The sequence below is a fragment of the Zootoca vivipara genome, chromosome 14, assembly GCF_963506605.1.
Source record: "Zootoca vivipara chromosome 14, rZooViv1.1, whole genome shotgun sequence".
In the NCBI taxonomy this organism is placed as follows: domain Eukaryota; kingdom Metazoa; phylum Chordata; class Lepidosauria; order Squamata; family Lacertidae; genus Zootoca; species Zootoca vivipara.
The window spans coordinates 3,945,672-3,960,620 of NC_083289.1; the positions used below are offsets into that span (position 1 = coordinate 3,945,672).

The following is a 14,949-nucleotide window of genomic DNA, read 5'->3' on the forward strand; positions in this document are numbered from 1 at the left end:
CAGTTTTAATATATCATTTGTTTTAAAAATAGTTTTATTTTTTCCATAAAAAGTGGCACAGATTGGGATATAAGACAATTGCTAGCTGGGCTAATCAGTTTCACCAATCCACTGACATGAATGAGACTGAATGGCTGTGGCAAGAACAGGAATCGCTGCAGATGTACATCTGTGATTGTCCGGTTCATATATAACATTTCATTTCCCATTCATCTGTGTGCATGCCCAAGGTCAGCTGGCACTGGCCACAAGCACAAAACTATGTGAACCAGCCATTCATCACTGTGAGAAATGCTCAGAAGACACCTGCCCTCTTTGATCAAGGGGAAGGGAAGGAAGGAGGGGGAGGGGAAAGGACACAGTCCTGAATACAGATCAGGGTGAAGTCTAATGTTTTTATAAGATATTTGTAACTACATTTGAAGGGTCTCTGGTTCTTCCATTTGCATTTAGAAACCAATATATTCAATGACCTAATTTAACTAAGCAAAGATTGAGAGGAGAGCAAAACTGTTAAATCTGGACGCACCATATCATTGCATCCCTAATTCACAGCACCAGTAGAAAGAGATCACAGTTGTATTTTATCACCACGCTCTCAAAATCAAAAATTATGATGAACATGAAAGTGTGAATCTCAAGAACTTCAAGACTCATGAACAATGTGAAAACTTATCCACTACTATTAAAGGGCCTTTGTACTGAAAAGGGCTGTTGGGATCCACAGAATGCTGTGTGAAATAGTAAGTCTGCAGGCCTGAGTGTACTAGTAAAGTGAAACTGGCTGATGCAATACTTTCTGTAGAAGTGCTGGGTCAGAATGACTCAGCAGTAATGTGCTGTCAGTTGATTGGCTGTCAGTGGTTTAAAGGGGAAACCTATCCAGCAGTGTTGGTGTGGTGGTGGTGTAGAAGGGTGTGGTCAGTGAGAGGTTTAGAGAGTGTATGAACTGCTTGTGTATAAACTGCCTGTAGATATTTGTATATAGCTCACAATAAATATACTGCACTAAAGAAACTGGAACTCTTAACATCTCTGCTAAAGCGCCGTGAAGGAATTCGCGACACCCTCCCCCCCCCCCCCGGACATACTACATTCACCCAGAAGAAGCAACTGTTTGACTAACTCCCATAGCCCTCATTTACAAAAGATGCTCATTGTTCAAAGTGCACATGGTTCACAACTTCCTTTGCACCCACAGATTTGAAAATACAATAGGTTAGGTGGGTCACAATAACAAATTTTTCAGTACAGTGGTACCTTGGTTGTCGAACGTAATCCATTCTGGGAGTCTGTTTGACTCCTGGAACAGTTCAAAAACCAAGGCGCAGCTTCTGATTGGCTTCAGGAGCTTCCTGCACTCAATTGGAAGCCACGTTGGACGTTCGGCTTCCAAAAAACATTTGCAAACACACACTTCTGGGTTTGCGTCGTTCGGGAACCAAAACGTCTGAGTACCAAGGCATTCGACAACCAAGGTAAGACTGTATTAAATGTTTTCAGTATTAAATTTAACCACGTTTCAAAAGATTTTACATTTCCACTTCACACCAATTAAGAGATTGGTGCCACTGGACAGAATCACTACATGATCTGCAAGCAATCAAATCCTCTAAATGCTCTCCTTGGTTCCCCCTTCTAAAAAAGGTCCATTTTAGAGCCATTTATTTGTCAAATCTCTGGCCAGCCTCACTTAGATTCGCTTTTACTGAGCTGTGTTTTCAAAGCTATGCCGTCTGCCGTCCCGGATGGACAATACAGCAGGGTACCATATGAAGACATAGTACAGTGGTACCTTGGTTTACTACCATAATCCATTCCGGAGGTCCATTCATAAACCAAAACAGGTCATAACCCAAGGCACGCTTTTGCCAAAAAATTTGTTCGTAATCCCAAAAAAATTGTACGTAAACAAAAACATTTGTTCGTAATCCAAAAAAAGTTCGCAAACCGGACACACACTTCTGGGTTTGACATGTTCATAATCCAAAATGTACGCGAAGCAGACTGTTCACAAACCAAGGTACCACTGTATATGTGAGCTGCACGGGGAAGACATCTTGCACTACTTACTATACCTTGGACCCAGGAGGCGATTTCTCACTTTACCGTCCATAGAGGAAAGATGTCTCTTTCAGTGACTCATTAAGTTGCCTTTTCTGCTTGGGCGGTCAAAAAGATGAGAAATAAGACTCTGGACAATATAGCCATGAACTGTAAAGGAGACACAGAGATCTAAATAGAGACCATTATTTGTGGCGTGACACTCCTTTCGCTTGTATTTATTTTTATTCAGATTTGTTTGGCTAGTATTTTAAAGTATTTTAAACTAAAGTTATTTTAACTGGTTTGGATTTTCACTCCAGAAAGGCAAATTGAATACATCTGATTTAGTAAAAGAACTTCATGGTGTTTGTACACTCCCTTGACCTTCTTAACCAGGGGTCAGAAAACTTTTTCAGCAGGGGGCCGATCCACTGTCCCTCAGACATTGTGGGGGGCTGGACTGGATGGGGGGTTTGAACGAATTCCTATGCCCCACAAATAACCCAGAGATGCATCTTAAACAAAAGCACACATTCTACTCATGTAAAAACAGCTGATTCCTGGACCGTCCGCGGACCAGATTTAGAAGGCACTTGGGCCGGATCCAGCCCCCGGGCCTTAGTTTTCCTACCCATGTTCTTAAGCATAACTATTTGCTATATAGGCAATTAATACCTGCCCTGGCCTCAAAGGGCCAACACACATCATTAGTTGAGATTGCCAATTGATTTGTTTACCATTTATCTGCAGGAGCAGCTTTCATGTGATTGTTGCAGTTCTCACAACTAAAACAGCCTAGCTGTCCAGTAATAAAATCGACGGCTGCATGAAGCTGTGACAAATACTAATTATTCTTAAAAACTTGTGTCTGAAAGTCTGCAATTCCTGTTTTTCTTTATCCTCGTTACAAGATTCATTAAAACTTCGGTTAAAAAATTATTGTAATTATATTTATTGCATTTATTTGCGGCAATTAAGATTAAAGTAATAGCTTACTTGATCTTCAAAAATACTGTTGACCTAAGTATGCAATTTATTTCAATGGAAACATGAAGTTCAGACCGGAAATGTTGTCCATACATTTTCTCCATTTACTATCTTGATATTCAAAGCATGAATTAGTTTTACTTGAATATTTGTTTTTTAAAAAAACCCTAGGAAATACTTTTGTGTTCAATTATTTAAAAATGAACAAATCAGAGAAAAATACTACTTGTATTTTTTTTAAATCACTGGTATAACAACTTTATGTTCAAAAACAACAAAAGTTGCTAGAGCTGTTGTTGCTCAACAAGGGATATATGGGGTGTTAGGGGAGGGGTAGCACCTCTGGTGGGCTCCTTCTGGGGTAGTTTGTCCACCCTTGAGCCCCACCCTGCACTGTCAACATGCAACAGTGGCCACAATCCCAGGAATGGCTTTGCCTGGCCAGTTAAATCAGGTGTGGGTAGCTGATGGGACTCAAACCCTCTGTGAGTTAGGAACTTCCCTTGCATGCGAAGACAGGCTCTGTTGGATGGAGTGGATGAGCCCACTAGTAGCTCAAGAAGGCAGTTTCTGCACATTAGGGCCGGGCGTTGTATCAATACATCATCCAAATCTGTTTGAAATCCATTCCATGGTAACAGTTTAATAATATTCAACATGGGAATATATCACGAGTCACTATGTATGTGTGTGCTACACAAAAAATCATGATCTGGGGGGAAATGCGGATCCGGTCATCGCTTTTCTCATGATTCCTGCCACCCCTGTTGCTCTGTACTATAAAATAATAGTTGTAGCAGTATGCTAAGGGTAAGAAAAAATGTTTCAGTTTTAGACCTCTAAGTAGCCAGGACATTACCCTGTTCATCTCTCCATAGTTCTATCAAGATAGTCATACCTCGTGTTACATTTGCTTCACATTGCGGCTTTTCAGGTTACGAACGCAGCAAACCCAGTGTTTACTTCTGGGTTCGTCATGCACACATGCGTAGAGGCGATCTACGCACTTCACACATGAGAAGTAGCAGCGCTCTACTTACGGACTTTTGGGGGTGCAAAATGGATTGCCTTCGTAAGTAGAGAGGTACCACTGTATACTGGTATATTGCAATGCTTAACTGGTGATATATCACAATGTTGAAAGCCATACATTGCTCAGCCCTGCTGCATGTGCTATAGAGCATGTGAGGGCAGATGCAGCTCATCGCCCTGGGAAAGTAGCCCATCTAGGAAAAGAAAAACTATTATCTGAAACATCCACTGCCTTGTGGGATATCTTTGGGAGAAGAAAAAGCTCAGGAGTAAACTCAACACAAATCTGGAATGGAGTCCCTAAGGGGGTTGGATGGCGCCCTGCATGCCTCCTTCCGGGTACTTCTGCAAAGCTAGTGCCAAACATCTTGCTCTGCTTTCCAATGGACCACAGCAGTGAGGACCCTTGATCTGGGCAGCCCAGCACTGCCATACACACTGCCCAGGCTTGGACGCTGGGGAGGTCAATTGGGTGTTGCTAACACAGCAGTTTGACTTCACCCCCAGAAGCAGACTCCGCTGTCTCTCGACCTAAGCCTGTGTGTATAACAAAAAGATTGCTTTTAAAAAATAAACAAGTAAAGCCTCAACACACAAATTATTATTATTATTATTATTATTATTATTATTATTATTATTATTATTATTAAAATTTATATACCACTCTTCATCAAAAGAATAAAATAGTACAGTGTATCCCCAGCACTGCAGAGTGTCCTTATCAGGATATGCTTCTATACCCTAGATTCCTCTCTTGTCTTCCCCCTGGATGGAGCAGGTTCACCATTTGTGGACAATGATCAACAGTCGTCATTGGAGGTCTAGGTGGCAAGTACAGTCTTTCACCAGTTGGCCTGTTCCTGGAATGGGAGATCCTGCTATCTGAAATCCATACTCCAGTGACCTCATGTTTGGATTATTGCAATGTGCTCCACCTGGAGCTACACTTGAAAATGGCCCAGAATCAGCAACTATGACAGAATGTGGCTGCCAAGTTATTAACTGGATCAATGAAGTAGGATCACCTTACAAAGTTCTGCAATGGCTGCCTGTATGCTACTAGGCTTGGTATAAGTGTCAATGGTGGATTGCAAAACGATATACAGCTTGGGGCCCACAGAGCCTAGGGCTTGCCATTCAGAAGGTTGGCGGTTCGAATCCCCGCGATGGGGTGAGCTCCCGTTGCTCGGTCCTTGCTCCTGCCAACCTAGCAGTTTGAAAGCACGTCAAAGTGCAAGTAGATAAATAGGTATCACTACAGCGGGAAGGTAAATGGCGTTTCCATGTGCTGCTCTGGTTCGCTCCTCCAATTGGTTACCTCCTCCAATACCAACCAGTTCAAAACCTAAGGGGGTGGGGGCTCTGCTTGCATCCCCCACCAAGTCTGGGGTTGAGGGGATGTGTAGAAAAGCTTTATCTGTTCTAGGGTCCCAATTCTGGAACGACCCACATTTAGAAGCATATCTGTCCCACACATAGTTAGGTTTCATACACCAACTGAAAACACTGTTACTTGCCCAGGCTGCCACAATCTGATAAATAAGTGGATAGCTCCTCATTACCAATTTACATATATTTGTTTTAAATGATCAATTACAATTCTTAAAGGTGCTATTTTGTTTTGTTTTATATAATTTAGCTTACTGTATTGTATAAAACATTTTGTATATTTTATATGTTTGATGTTCATTGTTCTTGACTCATTTTAAGGACAGCAGACAAATAAAATAATGTAAAGGTGCACTTTGCTCCTCGCCCACTCTTTTCATCAGCGTGCCAGGAGCTACAGCAGCATGCAAACCGGCATTCATTATTAGCTTCGTCTTCCAACAATCCTTGGATTAACACTGTGGTTTGTTAGCAGACAAACCATGAGTGCTGCTTCACACTTAGCAGGCCAGTCTCTGATTTCCTTCTCAGTGGGCTGAAGAAATGGAACAGGGGAGCAAAGCATGGTCTTTGTCACATTGTCTTGTTCAAATCAAAACAAAGTTTAATTAAGCTGTGGTTCAATGTTACATGACCAATATCTCAATCTAAAACAGTGTTTCTCAACCAGTGTGCCTCCAGATGTTTTGGGACTACAACTCCCATCATTCCTGACCACTGGTCTTGCTAGCTAGGGATGATGGGAGTTGTAGTCCCAAAACATCTGGAGGCACACTGGTTGAGAAACACTGATCTAAAAAGTCTTTTAAAAATTGAAAAGAAGAAGGGAATCTGCAACCTTCAATTTTGAAAGATTCACTGACCAAGTTCCAACTTTCCTCCTTAGAAAAATACAAATTGCTGCTTTAGCTGCTTTCTACCAGCTCTTTTGAAGAATGACTTTTAAAACCACTGATTTTTCATTTTAAAGCATTAATTCATTTTACTTAAGGCAACACAGTAAAGCAAATTCTTATTAAAATGGAGCATTCAGTAAGATGGAAAAATTAGAAAATTCCCCCTTCCAGTACTATTCAGATTACAGATTGAACCACAGGCCTAAAAGTACAATGAGGTTATTACACAATGTAACGTGTTTTTAAAAATTCTTATACTATACACTTGCAACTCCATCACTAATCATTTGCACTGGATAAACCATCTACAACTTCAGCACACCATAGTTTGTGATGTGCTACCATAACTATGGATAAGAAGCTAGAAAGAGCCCTGGGAAACCAGATACCTATTGGAAGCTTACAAGTAGAAGGCAGTGGCATTCTGCCCACTTGGATTCCTACTTGAATATACAACTGGTATACAGAGGCATACGACCTCCAATAGTGGAGAGAGAACATATTCAGCATAGCTAGTAGAATCATAGAATGGTAGAGTTACACCCCTACTTCTAACTATCCCAGGCCGCCCAACTGAGGCCATGTTGTTTTTTCTTCTATCAGATCAAAAGTTGTTTTTTCTTCTATCAGATCAAAAGTTGCCAGATTCATCGAGGGTGCAATGAGATTAAGGGCTACCTTTTAAACGATAATCATAGTCATATATTCTTTTATTCATGTTGATTTAATTCTATTTTGTGTGTATTCTGTTGCTATGGCTGTTGGCTATGCAAATAAAGTTTATTGATTGATTGTGAGTTGGAAGGTACCCAAGGGTCATCTAGTCCAACCCCCTGCAATGCAGGAACCTCAGCTAAAGCATCCATGACACAGGGCCATCCAAACTTTGCTTAAAAACCTCCAGTGTCGGAGAGCGCACAAACTCCCAAGGGAATCTATTCCAGTGCCCAACAGCTCTTACTGTCAGAAAGTTCTTTCTGATGTTTGGTCAGAATCTCCTGTCTTATAACTTGAAGCCATTGGTTTGAGTCCTAACCTCTAGAGCAGGAGAAGAAAAGCTTGTTCCCTCTTCCATGTGGCAGCCCTTCAGATATATGAAGATGGCTATTGTATCTCCTCTTAGTCTCCTTTTTTCCAGACAAAACATACCCAGCTCCTTCAAGCACTTCTCAGAAGGCTTGGTTTCCAGACCCTTGATCCTCTTGGTCACCCTTCTCTGCACACATTCCAGCTTGTCCATATTCTTCTTGTCCATATTCTTCTTAAACTGTGGTCTGACCAAGGAGGAATGGACCAGTACTATTACCTCCCTTGATTGTAGTTATTGATAGCCATATTTATTATTTGACTCTTTATTCTATGTATTAAATTTATATCCCACCCTTCCTCCCAAAGGGATTCTAGAGTAGCAAACACACAAGCAGCAAAACAAAACATCTTAAAGAAACTAAAAACAATTCCAATACAGATGCATACTGGAAAAGATCTCCAATTATAAGGCTTATGGAAAGAGTAAGACCCCCAGCAGGTGCTGAAAAGACAACGAAGGCAGCACCTATCTAATATTTACCAAGAGGGAACTCCGAAAGGGAGGTTCTACAACACTAAAGACTTGATTCCTATATTGTGCACAAGGCACCTCCTGATAAGATGGCATTTGCAAGAGACCCTTATACTCCATTAATTGGTCTAATCCTCTTTTAAAGCCATCCAAGTTGGTGACCACCACTGAATCATGTGGCAGCAAAGTACACAGTCTATGTACTGTGCGAAGAAGTACAGTGGTACCTCTACTTACGAATTTAATGTGTTCCGAACACACATTTGTAAGTCGAAAAAAATTGTAAGTCAAATCCCATAGGAATGCATTGGGAGAAAAAATTCATCAGTCGAAGCAACCCTATCTAAAAATTCATAAGTAGAAAAAATCCTATCTAAACCGCATCCAAGATGGCGGACGGAGCTCCATTTGTAAGTAGAAAAATTCGTAAGTAGAGTTATTTGTAAGTAGAGGTACCACTGTACTTTAATTTAGTCTTCTTTGGATGGCCCTGTGTTCTAGTGTGATGAGAGCAAGAGAAAAACTTCTCTATATCCATTTCTCCACATCACAAATAATCTTATGGACCTCCTTTATGTCCCCTTTTACTTCCCTGTTCTCTAAACCAAATGTTATCACCTGTCCTCATAGGAGAGTTGCTCCCAGCCCATGATAATTCTTGTTACCCGTTTCAGAAACTTTTCCAGCTCTGCAATAGCCTTAATGAGGTGAGGTAACCAGAACTGTATTCTGTATTTGAAATGTGGTTGTATAACAGGATTGTGATAAGAAAGGGAAAATATTGCTTTCCTAATAATGCCTAACAGGGAATTCACAGCTGGATGAACATCATGATTGAGCTCTGCATTATGAACTCGAGCTCTTGTTCCTCTTCATTTGCCATGGGTAGATATGTCAAGTTAGCTACTTTGTCCCAATGTGCATTACTTTACATTTGCTGAATTTCTTTTTTCTTCTTCAAATAATATTTACTCATTTTAAAACAATACAAAAGACAAAACATCACAAAAACAAAAAAGAAAAACATAAAAAAGAAAAACATATCAATTACAACAAATTTTTACTTGACATTGTAGACTTCCTCAATTCCCCCCTCACTGGGTCCATTTTTAAATCCAACTTAAGCAATTTTCATATTATATCTTAAATCATTTTGACACATTTTTTTTCATTGTCTCTCAACTATTCCTAATCTATAAACTTCAACTAACCTTAACCTACAATTCATCATCAATTATTCCGAATCAGAAATTATTTTCCCAACCATCTATCTTCTATTTCACCCCTTAGCCTAGAATTTATTCCAAAAAATTATCCATAAATTCAGATATTGCTTCTTCTATCCTAATAACATTTATACACTTAGATCTGATTCAGCCCCCCCCCCTTGACTTGAGGTCTCCCAGATGATTCAGCCAATTCCATAGGTCATTCCAGTTTCGGACCATCTTACTCAGTCAGAAAATAACATCCATTATTACTCCTCACCCCACTCCCACTCCGTCACAGCGTATCCACCACACTTCCTTCTTTATCCCCTGCTGTCTCCCCAATTCTCTAACTGTTACGTGATACCATCCATCTAGATTTCCACTTTTCAACCTTTCACAATTTTTGTTCCCCTTAGATTCTGACCCCAGTATGGATCCTGCTCTCCCTCTCTCACTGCTTACACTGAACTTCATTTGCCATTTTACTGCTGGGCCTCTACACAATCGCTTTTTGCATTAACCACTCTGAACAATTTTTTATCAGCAGCAAGCTTGGTTATCTTGCTGCTTACCCTAACTCTAGATCATTTACGCACAAGTTAAAAACCACAGGTCCCAAAATCAATCTTTGAAGGATTCCATTTTCAACATTTCTCCATTTGGAGAACTGTCCATTGAGTTCTACTCTCTGCTTCTCCATTTATCCCATGACTGCTAAGCTTACACAGGAGTCTGTTGAGGTACTTCAGTCTTAGCATCAGCCTCCCAACAGAAAATAAGCCTGTGAGGCTATTGGTCCCATTTCACCATTCAGAAAAGCACTAGTGATGGAATATTCGTGGCTGGAGTAGAAAGTAAGCACAACTTTCTTATACTATAATTTATCCACTCAAGTCTGGCTGAACAGACTGATCTTTCCACCATTACATAATGAAAGGGTATATGTAAAGGAATGCTTTCTCCTATTCAAACCTCCCAAGGATCTGTTGAGGAGTCCCAGCCAGTGTTCAAAATTAGCCTGGCATGTTTTGCAACTGCTGTGGGTCCAACTGCAACCTGGAGATACCTGGATGCCAGGTGGGCAACTGACATCTGCACCTGGCTGGCTCCTCTTCTTTCTTAAGCAGGTAAGCAGAATAACTTATTTATTCCATTTATATATCACCTTTTTCTCCAAGGAGTACATGGTTCTCCTCCCTCCTCAGTTAACCTCTACAACGACCCTGTGAGGTAGGTTAAGAAGTTGTGACTGGCCCAGTGAGCTTCATGACTGAGTGGAGATTTGAACCCTGATCTCCCAGGTCCTAGTCCAACACTCTAACCACACTGGCTTCCTAGAATACATCTGCTATGGGGCAGCCCTATAAATTAAGTAGCTATATCCCAGTACATTTCTGAGCACAATTCAAACTGTTGGTGCTGACCTTTAAAGCCCTAAATGGCCTCAGTCCAGTATACCTGAAGGAGCGTCTCCACCCCCATTGTTCTGCCCCGACAATGAAGTCCAGCGCAAGGGCCTTCTGGCAGTTCCCTCGCTGCGAGAAGCCAAGTTACAGGGAACCAGGCAAAGGGCCTTCTCCAGAGCCATCTTAAGCGTATCTGGCGCCCTGGCACCGTGGTGCGAAGATCCCTCCGGTGCCCCCCTGCCCCGTTTCCCAGCACGGCTGTCTGGCGGGTGCAGCGCGCAGCACGGCTGCCACAGGCACAGCAGCATGGCGCCCCCTGGAGGCCCAGCGCCCTGGCGTCTTGCGCCACCCAGCCTTGCCTTAGAGCTGGCCCTGGCCTTCTCAGTAGTGGCTCCTGCCCAGTGGAATGCCCTCCCACCAGATGTCAAAGAGAATTGAATTGAATTGAATTTATTCTTACGGTCACAGACCAGCTTAGATCTCAAAGAGAAAAGACTTTTAGAGGACATCTGAAGGCAGCCCTGTTTAGAGAAGCTTTTAAAGTTTAATATTTTAATATTCTGTTAGAAGCCGCCCAGATGGGCGGGATATAAATAAATTATTATTATTATTATTATTATTATTATTATTATTATTATTATTATTATTGAAAAAGCAAAATGTCACTTAGAGAAGCATCTGAAATATTTTCCTTGAAGCTTGAATTTGTTTTATTTGGGATTATTTTATTTTTAATGTGTTGATATAGAAATGAAATGAAAAATAATTATAACAATAAGGCTCATTGCGGGGGGAGAAATGGCACGACATTCTTCTGTGGCAACTGTAACCTAGGTTTAAGGTGCCATTTGGCAACTGCCTTATATATTTGAGTTTCTAACACTGGCCACAGCTCCAGACTCCTTCCATCTGAGAGCTTAAATGTTATAAACACAGACAAAGAGCTGAGAGGGGGTGTTATGCGACTATACCTTCTATGAAATATAACTGTAATTTCTAATGGACTCTGCTTGCTTCATAACAATAATCACTGCAGACCATTAAAGCCATATCAATAACTGAAAATGTGTCATTTAAAACAAAAACAAAAATATTAATGTAATATCTGAGAAAATGGTTTATCTCTACTACAGTCTGAAAGTTTATTTCATGCCACCAGATTGAAAATGAAGATACAACAACTTCCTTTGTCTGACACCCAAACACAGTGGTGAGAATCAGGCCTATTGGTCTAACGAAAACAAATACAAATGATAAAATACAGATTTTCCCTCAACTTATTTTCTTAGGCTGTAATCCCACAACCTACCTCAGAGTAAGCACCACCGAATTCAATGGGATATACATGCTCCTTAAAATAAATACCTGTAACATATAAAAGCCTTCTGACAGACTGAATTAAATGCCTCCATTGCAACTCAGTGTATCTCCTTCTTGGCCCAAATACCCTAGCTATAGGACAGATACATGAATATTGTCTGACATAAACAGGCAGCTGAAGTACAATATACACATTTACTCAGAAGCAAGTCTCAATGAGTTTAATGGGGCTTACTCTGAAGAAAGCAGCTACAGGATTATAGGCATGATGTGCATGACACGAATAGGCAGCACTGCAAATAAAGCACGAGACAACACAGAAACACACATATTACACTTAGAGATACATACTTCCATTACAGTGCAAAATACTTATGCATGTGGAGGTCAAATTCTGATCCTATTACTAAAAAAATATTAAGGAACAATGTGATCAATTTGCACTGAAAATAATTTAAAAAATCAAAAGAGCAAGTAACATTTTTTTCTCATCTGCTATATTTTTAGACTCAAGAATAATAAGATTTCTTGCTCCTCTTCATAATACTGTACCCCTGTTTTAACAGAGTGGGAAATGAGCCTGAGAGGCACCTTGACACCCAGTAATGAGCCAGGACCGAATTCATATCCTCCAGGAAAAAAGCCGAACAACTACAGGAATATTCACTGGCCTACCAGAAGCATCTCGCAAGGGTCAAGAGAGAGAAAAAGAATTGAGAGTCCTCTACACTGCACAATTGCCCACCATACCTTATCTGGAATCTGGGCTTTTGCTAGAGAGACGTTATCTATATACGTTAACAAATATTAGACATAAATAATTCTAGATTGAGTGCAAAACAAGCAAACATTTAACTACCAGTTGATTTAATAGTTAAATAAAATTTCAAGATATAAAAACAAACGGGTTCTCATATAGAATGGACCTACTTTTTTCGTATTGCTAGGGTGAAAGAATGCTAGCCTCAGTCAACAGCTAACTGGTTAAAACCAATCATTTCTTCAGTTGTTTCACACCATTCCAAATATCCATTCCATAATTTAAGCATTCTGAAATACCGTTTTAAAGACATAAGACACATATTAATTTTGTTCTAATTTATTGGCTATTTGCATTTAATTGTATGCCATAGGCCCAGGTTAAGTGTTGCTAATTACTGCACTGTTGTGGGGGAGGGGGGGAGAAAGAAGAGGCTGACGGAGACACAAGTTTGTTACAAGATGACATCATCGGCCCTGGCCAAATCTGAAGGGTCAAGTGACAACATCTTTCCCCACACTCTGTTGCCAGAGTGCCACTGAAGACCAAAGAGTCCAGTGCCATTTCTGTAGCAAATAGGACCATATTCCTTTTCTGTGAAGCCACATATCCTCCTGTGGCGTTACTATGGCATGTGGTGGGAAGCTGCAGCACAGGCTACCACCCCAGCCTCCGGCTTCAGGAGGGTCTCCATAGAAACATCTACAGGTGTGACATTTCTGCAGTGATCCAGTGCCACTTTCAAAGAAATCACCATCATGCCAAAGCACACATGCACACAAAACCAAAAACCCAGTTTCCCTCTTAGCTGCTGTTGCAGATGCATCACTTTCGACAGGCACATGATAGCTCATCGCACTATTCTCCCCTCTTCATAACTGTCAGGTGCTTATTCACACTGATCCTTGCCAGGTCGTCTTTTGCAGGCAGCAGAGGGGTGGCAGAAGACGAGAACAGGATACAACCCGTGTGCATATGTGCATGGGGACCCACATACATATCAGCACAAACGCATTGGTTGTGCAGGCAACAAGCAGCAGGATGGCCTAGCATCCTTTCTTCTCATGGTCGGTCTCCTCTTTGCCAGTGCCCCCCCTTCACCTCCACTATACGGAGGGTGTTCTCACATGCAGGGGAGCCATGATCAGCCCAGCAACCTACTAGATACACCCCAAAACACACACACCTTTGTACATCTCCCATTTGTTTGTTTGTTTGTTGAAAAACCAACCAGGGTCTAGCAGACTCTGAATCTTTTCCCCTTACCTGCTCCTCAAGCCAAGCCAAGCTCCAGCATCCCGGCTCAGGAAGGCATTTCCGAGCAGCTGCGAGAGGCCGGGGGGGGGGGGGGAGAGAGAGAGAGAGAGAGAGAGAGAGAGAGAGAGAGAGAGAGAGAGAGAGAGAGAGAGAGAGAGAGAGAGAGAGAGAGAGAGAGAGAGAGAGAGAGAGAGAGAGAGAGACGGAGGTTCTGCAATGCAGACACTTCCTTCTTCCCCTTGCAAACCAGCCAGGCTTCGCTCTCTGCTGCCTCGTCTCTCTTTTTAAAATAAAGGCGAGGCGAGGGAGAAGGAGAAGGAGAAGGAGAGGAAAGAAGCGGCGCGCGGCTGGATGAAGCGGCGGCCGCGAAGGAGACCCCCCCCCCGGTCTCTCTCTGCCCCTCCCGCTCGGGGCCCTTTCGCTCGCCTTCTCCACCGGGGCGGCTGCAGCTACCGCCTCCTCCTCCTCCTCCTCCTCCTCCTCCTGGGCTCGGCCGCGAAGGAAGGCCGGCGGCGGGGACGACCCTGCAGGCTGCGCCCAAGGAGCGGCGCCCAGGGGAGGAGACGCGCCGCCGCCGCCGCCGCCGCCACCCAGTCACCTGCCTCCAGCCGGAGAGCAGAAGCCGAGGAGGCGCCCCTCCTCACCTGCTGCCGCCTCCACGCCGCGGGCCGCCCAGGGCTCCACCGGTCACGACGAGGCTGCTGCGGGCGCCTCCGCCCAGCTCTCGCCCCCGCCGCTGCCAGCCGCCGCCGCCGCCGTCCCCATCAAGTCGCCGCCCGCCCGCCGCCGCGGCGCACCAGCCAGGCCCGGCCCACCCGCCGCCGCCGCCGCCGCCTCCCGCTCTCCACGACGCCCCGCCGAGGCGATGGGGCGGCGGGCTCCTCCTCGCCTCGCCGCCTTCGCCGGCGCCAGACGTGGCCCGCTGCCTGCCTACCGGCCGGCCGGGACACCCCAAGGACGGGGAAGGCGCGGGGTCTGAGGCGGCGCCCGAGGGGAGGCGGGGAGGGGGCGCAGGTGGAGGCGCCTCGTGCGGAGGGGGGAGGCAGGGAGGGGCGCCCAAGGCGGCCGACAGAAATATTTATTT

The 14,949-nt window shown here is 43.3% G+C and overlaps 1 protein-coding gene across 1 annotated transcript in view; it reads right to left on the bottom strand.

Annotated features, from left to right (window-relative positions):
• Positions 1-13,907, bottom strand: part of OTUD7A (OTU deubiquitinase 7A) — a 98,748-nt gene extending 84,841 nt beyond the window's left edge. The window contains exon 1 of the mRNA XM_035131410.2: positions 13,875-13,907. The gene's annotated coding sequence lies outside the window, so the exon portion shown is untranslated. The remainder of the gene's footprint in view (positions 1-13,874) is intronic.
• Positions 13,908-14,949: the final 1,042 nt, after the last annotated feature.